This window comes from Camellia sinensis, chromosome 9 (genome assembly GCF_055761805.1).
Source record: "Camellia sinensis isolate YWXY chromosome 9, ASM5576180v1, whole genome shotgun sequence".
NCBI classification, from domain to species: Eukaryota; Viridiplantae; Streptophyta; class Magnoliopsida; order Ericales; family Theaceae; genus Camellia; species Camellia sinensis.
Genome location: NC_138969.1, coordinates 151404348 through 151413684, shown reverse-complemented (window position 1 = coordinate 151413684; position 9337 = coordinate 151404348).

The window sequence follows — 9337 nt, the reverse complement described above, 5'->3', positions numbered from 1 at the left end:
TTTATATATATATATATATATATATATTTAAGAAAAAGACAAATTTGATGAAATTACTTAACTGGTTTCTGCTGTAGCAAGCCCCGGGATGCTGTCCCAAGGCTGCTCTACGCTACAGGAAAAGTATAAATGAATTAAAGACCAAACCAAACAAACACAAATAATGCCAAGAAAGTGACCCCCATTAAAGCTTATCCAATTACTATAATTTGATCCAAATAAAATCTAATGGATTATGCCTGTGTCTTTTTAATCTCCCTCTAATCAATTAACCTTTATATAAATATGACTTAATTAGGAAAAATCATTAAATACTTTTGGAATATCATGTGATATTAATTATGTTTGGTATAATTTATTGTAAATTAAAAGTTAATGATAAGAAGGCATTATCCAAAATCATTCATCTTCTAACTTTGAAAAAATTAATTTTTTTTTTCAACTTATGTAAGATATTTCTATTTAATAAGTTATAAGTAGAAGTTACACCAAACAACTCTCAGAATAAAAAATAAGTTATAAGCAGCTCAGATAAGTTACACCAAATAGTCCCATTGTGTATGTGGCATTTCTAACAAATGAAAAGCCATAAAACAAATTGTGGGGACATAAATTTTGAATGACAACATGTGGCCGAGGTGTCACCGAAGTGCCAGCTGGGGTGCCACGTGTCCTAGTCATGATGCCGAGATGATGTCGACTAGGCCGAGGCTATCTGCGAAGAAACCGGAATCCGAGATAAGCGAATAAGGAACAAGAGTCCTAGAATGAGAGAGGACTTCAGTTTGGGTAAAGATAAGACTCTTAGAGAGTTTATCTCAATCCTACTGGGAGTCCAAGATTAGCAGTAATCCTAACTCCATTGAAGCTAAGCTTCTATTGGGACTAGGTTTGTGTTGGCTATAAAAGAGAGACACCCTCATGGGTCTAAGGTATATTTTTTATGCTCTGAATAGTGAGTTAAGCACTTTTGATATCTTTGAGAGATAACTGACTTGATCGTTGGAGTGCCCCGAATGGACGAACCACCGCCGGAATCTCTTCTTTTTGTGACAAGTCGTTCGGGCTTAATCTATTCTGTTAGTGTTCTCCAACTGAGTGCTTGATTGGTAGTGTGGTCAGAAATTGACACACACAATTTGGCGCCGTCTATGGGAAAGAAAGAAGAATAGATGGCCAACGATGGACAGAAAGAGAAGGTTGGGGACGACACCCCCACTGGGAGCGAGAAACATATGGACCTTGACGTCGAAGAAGACAACTGCAACGAAGAGACTCGTGATAAGAATCACGGAGAAAAGGACGTCGGCTAAGAGGGCGACGTGCCAAAGAAATCAGACCGAAACGGGTATTATAACGAGAATGACCTCCAAGTATAGAAGGATAGATGCCTGCGGAGAGACGACGAGATGAAGGGAATGGCGAACAAATTGGCGAACCTGCAAACGGTCGTCAATTTCATGATGCAGAACAACGTCATGCAGTCACCGTTCCCTTTATAAGATACGCCGATTCCAGTGGCCAAGAAAGATGTCGAGAAAGGGGGACAAAACACAGTTCCCGCAGTCCCTCAGCACGACAGGGCAAAAGGGCATTCACAACGGCCTTCATGGGAGGTTGGGCATGGAGAATCAAAGAGGGCTGGAGAATGATACTTGAGAGTTGGAATTCACAAGCTAAGGTTGGTTTAACACTTGTTGAAATTTTTAGAAAAATTTACAAGTTGAAGTTAAACCGATGACATGTTTAACACTTGTTAAAATTTTAAAAATTTACAAGTTGAAGTTAAACCGAGGTCATGTTTAACACTTGTTAAAATTTTAAAAATTTACAAGTTGAAGTTAAACCGAGGTCATGTTTAACACTTGTTGAAATTTTAAAAATTTACAAGTTGAAGTTAAACAGAGATCATATTTAACACTTGTTGAAATTTTTAAAAAAAATTTAAAAGTTGAAATTAAACCGAGGTCATGTTTAACACTTGTTGAAATTTTAAGGAAAATTTACAAGTTGAAGTTAAATCGATGTCATGTTTAACATTTGTTGAAATTTTAAAATATTTACAAACTGAAATTAAACCGAGGTCATGTTTAACATTTGTTGAAATTTTAAAAAATTTACAAGCTAAAGTTAAACCGGACTCATGATTAAACGAATGAATGATATAGGTTCCATCACCTCAAGATGCCCAAGTAATAGAACCTAGGGGCAGTTGTGGGGACATAAATTTTGAATGACAACACGTGACCGAGGTGTCACCAAAGTACCAGCCGTGGTGGCACGTGTCCTGGTCATGATGCTGAGATGATTTTTGCTAGGCTGAGGTTATCTGCGAAGAAACCAGAATCCGAGATAAGCGGATAAGGGACAAGAGTCCTAGAATGAGAGAGGACTTCAGTTTGGGTAAAGATAAGACTCTTAGAGAGTTTATCTCAATCCTACTGGGAGTCCAAGATTAGCAGTAATCCTAACTCCACTGAAGCTAGGTTTGTGTTGGCTATAAAAGAGAGGCACCCTCATGGGTCTAAGGTATATTTTTTATGTTATGAATAGTAAGTTAAGCACTTTTGCTATCTTTGAGAGATAACTGACTTGATCGTCGGAGTGCGCGGGTGGATGAACCACTGTCGGAATCTCTTCTTTTTGTAACAGGTCGTTCGGGCTTATTCTATTCCGTCAATTTTCTCTAGTTAAGTGCTTGATTAGTGTAGTCAAAAATTGACACACACACAAATTAATAAATGAGTCAACATTTGACTTCTAACTGCCTAATAAAAATAACAGCGCTGCTTGAGGGCCCTAAACTTCGGGGCTCGAATGCCCCGAAATTCCACTTTTGGTAAAAAAAAAAAAAAAAAAAAAAGGAAAAAAGAAAGAAAAAAAGAAAACAGTTTCCAAAAATGGAAATTAGGGGCATTAGGGGCAAATGTTTTAGGGCCACCAATCATTTTCCTAAAAATAATTCAGCATGCCCGGGTTTGGAGTATTATGTTTACAACTTAGATGATGTTTTGGTAACTGAGTAAACCCATTAATTATGGCTTAAATGCATGCAATTTATTGAAATCCAATTGATTTTTCACTGTTAGGATAAGATATGGAGAGAGGGAGGGGATTGAAAAGTTTTTGATTCCTTTGATGCCTAGGTGGCTCCGGTGACGTGACATCCAACCATTGGAACAGCTGGACTGTGATTTGGTGAAAGATCGTTGGGACCCATTTATGAATTTTTTATTTTTTTTCTAACTTATTTAATTGTTAGTGAGAAAGTATTGGTGGAAGGCTGTTGGTTAGTCGAGTTTGCAATCTGCTTTTTGGATAATTTTACTCTTCATTGAGACGATCTTCCCCCCAATCTTCTCTGGCCAATTTGACATCTTAAACATGACTTTGGGAGTTTCAAACTTCATGCCAGCAACATTTTCCACAAAATCGGATATAACTTTCTTATACGGATTTTATCTTTTTATAAGAAGTTGCATCTAATTTTATGATTAAATTTTGTACAAATAAAAAAAATTAAAAACATAGTTGTTTTCTTTGATTTTTTAGTGACACATAACTCCGTCCAATTTATCCCATTGTCCAGTATAATATCTTATGAATAAATTTTATACATGTTCAATCACATATAAATCATGTGTATGTGTAAAGTTCTATTTTTGCATTGCGTGAGAATTGAACATGAAACATTTTAGAATTACGTTGTAGTAGATTCTCATTTCAATTTTTTAACCACTCGGCCACTTCTACAAGTAAATATTATATATAATAATGATATCATGTGACAATATCACTATTTAATAAGAAATTTCATATTATAATAACAAAGAATATGTGGTTGAGTTAATGAAAGACCATGTATGTTTCATCCTATCTCATTTGTAATTTTGTATTAACTAGTGACACCCTAGAAATTGGTGTCACCTTTATGCTCAAAATTTATTGGAGATATTACCATTCACTGGTAATTTTAGAAAATTATCCATATTTATGAAAATTAATTATGATTTTAATTATTAATATTTATGAAATTTCTTATTTATTTGTAATTATTTTCTAAAATTTACATTGAATTAAAAAATAAAATTTATTTGACCTTTTGCAGGTTTTTTCCTTTCATGAAATTTCTTATTTATTTGTAATTATTTTTTAAAATTTACATTGACTTAAAAAGTAAAATTTATTTGACCTTTTGCAGGTTTTTCTCCTTTGATTTGAAAGGAAAAAGTAGTGCAAATCATAACTAATTTGATCTACATAAGCTCTTTCCTGACGTTTGCACCTTTCTAATTAACACTTTCACTTTTATACTATTTTTGATTCGTTGTTATCCGAAGATGATCTTGCTAAGGTCACAAGTTGCAATTCTCATTCCTCTTCCTTATAGTAACTTAGAATTTGGAGTCTCTTGAAGCCCACCATTAATCTTTTTTTTAATCAATCCATATCTATACTTTTTTTTTTCTCTCTCTCTCTCCATTCCTTGACTTTTGAAGGAGAGAGAGACAGAGAGAGTCAACAATCAAGCATATAGATCAATATAAGGTCACAATCCTATATTTTCAAATCTTTCTATCCATCTTTCCTAATGCATTTCTAAGGCCTTTGAGACCATACTTTTTTAATAATTTTTTAATTTTTGATTAAAATATAATATAAAAAAAATTAATATATTTAGGATAATTTTTTATTTTTTAACTAAAAGATGTGTAAAAAGTAGAGAGAAAATATAATTTTTTTAACTTTTTAATATAAGTTGTTGGTTTTTATTTTTTTATTTTTTTAGTGACTTTTTAAATTTTAAACTAAAAAATAATGTTACCAAACAAGACCTAACTATCTCATCATTATTTTTCAAGGAGACAGAGAGTCAACAAGTATTAAACACTTTATTTATTCATTTGTTCTTTCTTATCTCATCTTTTTTATTTTTTATTTTGTTCAATTATCACATCACCCTCTTATACTCTCAATCAACACTATCATTATTATCTACAAACATTTAATTTATTACTGAGGAGAGTTGGAGAATATTATAGTGGTATAGGGAGAGAGATTTGATGGTAGTATGATAATTTTATTTTGATATTAGAGGATATTTGAGATTTTTATTTTTATTTTTTATTGTTAGGTCAATTGCAGATAAAATTCTAATAATGAAAAATTTGTAATTTTTAAAATATGAGAAAAAAATTAGTATTTTTAATAAATCTCAAGAGATATATTTATTATTTACCTTTATCAAATTATTAAAGTGGAGCCATGGTGGATCCGATGGTCCAATGTTTTTGTAAAAAGGCTAGGCATCCCTCTAGATGGTGTTGTCGCAGCCCATGGGCCTACCATAAGTTTTATTTTAATTATTTAAATTATTCATTTTGTAGAATGTTTTATATATGTTATTCATGTAAAAAATTAGATTAATGTGATAATCGCAACTTGTTGGATTTATTACACTTGCTGTTTTATTTTTTTGGTCTATTTTAAAAAACACACTTGTCATTTATTTTTTTTAGATACAAATGTAATAAATTGAATATGTTATGATTATTGGATTGATCTAATTTTTTGTGCGGGTGATATCCATAAAAAACTTTACAAAATAAATGTTCAAATCATTAATACATAACTCATAAGCCTCACAAACCGAAACAACACCTTCCAGTTTAGATGATAGTCTAGTAGGAATCCAAAATCAAATCATAATGGGTAGAGTACTTCCTAAATTACATGAATTGAACCTAGGTGGCTCAATGAATAGATGTGAGGGCAAACATCAAATAAAAAGTGGTGTCAAAAAATAATACATAAGCTTTTCTCATCACAAGTGCAAGATTTATTAAATTCATAATTGAACTAAACATGATTGGTTCAGTACCGAACCAACTCGACTTGACCCAAACCAACTTGATGTTGCTCGAATTGGCTTGGGTTAAAATCACAATTTTGCCATACTGAAAATAAGTAAATCATTCATTTATAAATCGTATTCAGAAAAAAAAAAAAAATTCATTGTAATCGTAATACCACATTATCATGCGTATTTGGTATCACCAACTAATAAGATCTTATCACTTACCCACCATCAAGTGTGCAACTCAGGATAATTCGGGCGAGTAAAAAGGTTGTCCAAGATCAATTCAAGTTTTGTTGAGACCTACCCAGACTTGAATTGTAATTTGAGATTGTCTACCCAAATCTGACCCGAGTTAAATCCGAATTACCCGAGTTGCCTGAATTGCACATAAATTTAAGCTTTTATTTTTCAATTAAATTATTAATTTATTAAAATTGGATTCTATTTACAATTTTTTTTAAAAAGATCATTAACAAACATAAAAATAAATAATTTATATAATGTAAGACAAATGTTGTTATGGTAATCTTTACAATTTATGAGTGTGAATAAAAAAGATAAGATTTTGTATTGTGTTAATATATATTCAATATGATTTAAAATCTAAATTACTTTCATATCATCTAATGGCTAATAATTTATATGTATATTAAATATTTATATATATATATATATATATATAATTCGGGTTTCAGGTTGCTCGGATTGTTTGATATCTTTACCTAAATCCGTCCAAATTTAATTCGGACTTTTGATTTTTTGTCAAAATCCGTACCGTATTTAAAAATAGCTTACTTAAGTCCTAAAAAAATTCAGACTAGTCTCAAATTGCTCGAGTTGAGCTTGCCCAAATTACATCCCTACCCACAATATATTGATCCCAACTCCACCATGATTTTATGGAAGTTACATAGAAGTTATGAAAATGATATGGGCTAGTAGTAACAATAGAAGGGAGGGTTCACTCAATATTTGTTAGGTTGTAATTGGTTGATAATACCATGCGTGTATGATCGCGTTCAATCTTGCAACATCATAAATAAACAACTTATTTGCCGCCCCCCCCCCCCCCCCCCCCCCCCCCCCCCCACAAAAAAAAAAAAAAAAAAAATGGGCCTCTGTGGGAAGGTTGCAAAAGAGAAGCCTAAGCCAGAAATGTGATTTTGAAATCAAATAGGCCCATCAAGCTTGCCAGGCCTCTAAAACTTGGTCAAGCCCAGCTACCCCACCAGCTCTAATTAATGTAAATGCTAGCGGTTGACACATATGATGCGTGTGCAATTTAAATAAATAAAAATATATATTACATAAGTGTGTTTTTATCAAACCAAAAATGTTAGGTTTGAGTCTTACACTTTTTTCTATTTTTATTTTTATTTTTATTTTCTAAATTAAGAAATCCACTTGACACATAGAGAAGTCAAAATTTCATGACACCAATATGAATGTTCACTTTATGTAGTATAAATATAAATAAATAAGGATAATGAATACATCCCAATAAAAGAAAGAAAACAAAATAATGTTGATGAAGAAGAAGAAGTTTATATTAAATTAATTTATGAATTATATAAAAAAATATTAGATTTAAAAAAAAATACAACAAGTTCTACTAATTTGATATTATTATACTGAGTTCTCTTAAAATTTTAATTTAAATAATACTTAAACTATTTTTCATGAATAATTTGTAAAGCGTATGGATATAATAAAAAAAAATAATATTGTTATCGTTTTTATACTTAAATGTATATTTTATCTATGTTTATTTTTTGTCTACAAACTGTCTATATTATTTTTTATCACTTTAATTAGCCTTACTAAAACAAAGATTGATATAATTATTACAAACTCGTAAAATTTATTTTATATATATATATATATATATATATTTTAAATTTCAGAATGGTCAATATCCTAAATTAATTTTAGCACTGTACATCATTCTTCACATTTTATTTAAGTTTGTATCATTCTTCAACATATTGAGTGGTCAAATGTCTAGTGAGGTGGCTTCACAATTGCATGCATCATCATGAGTAGGATGAATATAATTCAACAGTTTCATTCAAGTAAATGACAGTTACAAATAAATTGTGCAAAATATCGCTTAATTCATTAAAATCGTATTAATTCGTATTAATTTGTATCGCTCTATCCATTAAGCACGGTTTAAATTTTAAAATTTATAATCTGCCTTCAAAATCGTTCCGCGCTGCTATAGTTAATACATATATATATTTTTTAATTTATAATGAAATATTAAAGTAAAAATGAAAGTGAGAAAGATTTAATAGATGAAAATTATTACAAATTAGTAGTTATATATATAAAAAATATTATGTAAATTCGTGTGTTATATATATGAAAAATATTATACAAATTAGTATTATATATCATACAAAAGCTTGATAATTGGTTAGAACATTCTTCAATCTGCCAATCCGTCCAAAACTGTTCAAATCGTAATTTGTCAATCCGTTAATCTATCAATATACCATTCGATTTATAATTTTATTTTCAAACCACCCGAATCGCATCGTGTACCCCCTAATTACAAAATGACTCAAACCAAGGACTTTCGGTTCTGGTTCGTTGAACCCATAACTTTTGTTTATTTGTGGGCTGCGGAACATGTAAGGTGTGTTCAGTTGTGAGATGCCAAACATGATAGATTTGTACGTTTGACAATGGTGTAAAGATGTTTCAATTTTGTTCGGCAGTGATTGTTTGCGTGATTTGGTTTTGTTCGGCGGTAGGACTCTAGGTTGTTTGGTTTTGTTTTGTTCTAGTGCACTGAGCAAAAGTCAAACAACCGTCAGATTTCAATTCAAAAACGATAAAAAAAAATATATGCATACACACCAAAAAACCAAAAAAAAAAAAACTCATTATTTTGTTTTTCTGTTAATTATTCATCACATTTTTTTCGTTCATTACATTCTTTTATGATCCAAATATTATGATTCATACTTTTGTAAGAAGATGTGCAATAGAACAAATCAATTTATTTTGTGTCTTTCGTTGGTAAACGTAATTTTATACATAGGAATAATTGGAATAAAAAAAACATTTTAAATGAGAGATGTAATGAGTTAAAAGTGTTGTGTAAAATTCTACTTACACCACTACTTTTAACTCTTTACACCCCTTTTTTTTTTTTTTATAATTTTTATAATTCTTTTATTACCCTCATCTCTAACCTTTCTCCTTCCCATTTTCATTTTCCTTCTCCTTCTCCTTCTCCTTCTCCTTCTCCTTCTCCTTACACCCAAAACCTAAAAAAATTCTAAACCTAATTCTTCATCGCCATCACCTCTAATCACCTTCTTCATTACCACAGTCATCCCCACTGCCCAACCACCACCCTCTTCTTTATCGGTTACTACCATTGCCATTATCCTAGCAACCCTCCTACTTCTTCCGCCATCTCCACGCCAAACCCCACCGTCGTTCCCTCCTATCTCCTCCCTCGTT